A 1,591-nucleotide genomic window follows, 5' to 3' on the forward strand; every position below is an offset into this window, starting at 1 on the left:
CCATCTTGTGACCATGAGGAAAGACAGCACCAAATCAATGAGATCTGGAAGGAGCCCGGACCATTTCCAGTGGTTTGCTGTTGTTTAGTTATTTTAAAAATTCTGAAAATTTAAACTATGCACTGAGTCAGCATTGCTAATCTAACAAAGTGACCTGCACTTGCTCAGAAAGTGTTCTTGTATACCTGCCCAATCCTCAAGAGAAGAAAGAAAGTACCGACCAAGAAGGCACAAGCTTCTGTTGTGGGATGATTTGGAAAGTGACGGAATAACTCAGCAGTGGCATTTCCGAGGGCTCCTGGGACACACTGGAGGTGCTTCCTGTGGAAAAAACTGCTTCTCATTATCATTAGAGACAGTGTCATTCCACACACAGAGTCTTCTCTGAATACTACGTCCCCACCAGCGTGGAATGAAAAGGAGCATTTTTTAATATTTTTATAAATTTTATCCTCTATTTTATTTGCTTATTGAATGGTTACTTACACTTAATACTTACCTTTGTGAATTTATAGTTCACTTCATATTTTGTAACATGTTTATAAATTATTAAAAAAATTTTTTTAACATTTATTTATTTTTGAGACAGAGAGAGAGCATGAACGGGGGAGGGTCAGAGAGAGAGCGAGACACAGAATCGGAAGCAGGCTCCAGGCTCTGAGCCGTCAGCACAGAGCCTGACGTGGGGCTCGAACTCACGGACCGCGAGATCGTGACCTGAGCCGAAGTCGGCCGCTTAACTGACTGAGCCGCCCAGGCGCCCCTATAAATTATTTCAAATGCATTGGATATTAAGTTGCCCTGATATTTTTGTCATATGAGTTGTGAACAATTTTTAGTAAAAATACTGTTTTTATGTAAATACTGAAGTGCCTGCCAGTATTGTTATTTTTTTCTGGTATCGCCATCAGTAATCTTTGTTAAACTTTTTCTGAATATCCTCCGGGTTGTGAGGGCCTTTTTGAAACGTGATGTAGACATTAGTCATGTGGTGTCCTTACACGTACGGTGGGCGGAGTAATGGCCCCCAACAAAGTCCACGTCCTAACCCCGGAAGCGGGGAGTGTATCAGGTTTTGTGGCACAGGGGGACTGAGGCTGCGAATGGAATTACGGTGGATAGTCGGTGACCTTGAGGTGCTGGCCTTGAACGTGGGGGAGGGGCCCTGGGTCCGGGAAAGGGGGTGCCTCTAGAGGCCGGGTTCTGCTCGGAGCGCCCACAAAGGGGTGCACCCCGCTGAGCCCCCGTCTTAGTCCAGTGAGACCCCGTCAGACTCGTGAGCTGCGGGACCGTGACGGGGTGAGTGTGTGCCATCAGTAACTCTGCTCACGATGACGGGTCCCAGCGGCAGCAGAACACTTGGGTGCCATGTTCTGGAATTACCTACCTGTTTTCACTCACACAGAAAGCCTGGCTGGAGGCCTGCTGGTCCCTTTCCTGATGACAGTAGGAATTCCGCGTCTTTTGGGTACTGATCCTTTGTCGTCTGCGTGCGTTTTCCATCTCTGTAAGGTGTCTCCATGCGCCTTTCTCGTGCACGGACGTTCATGATTATAGTGGATTCCAAAGACGGGTTGTTTAGTAGTTGTGT

The sequence above is a fragment of the Prionailurus bengalensis genome, chromosome C1, assembly GCF_016509475.1.
Source record: "Prionailurus bengalensis isolate Pbe53 chromosome C1, Fcat_Pben_1.1_paternal_pri, whole genome shotgun sequence".
NCBI classification, from domain to species: Eukaryota; Metazoa; Chordata; class Mammalia; order Carnivora; family Felidae; genus Prionailurus; species Prionailurus bengalensis.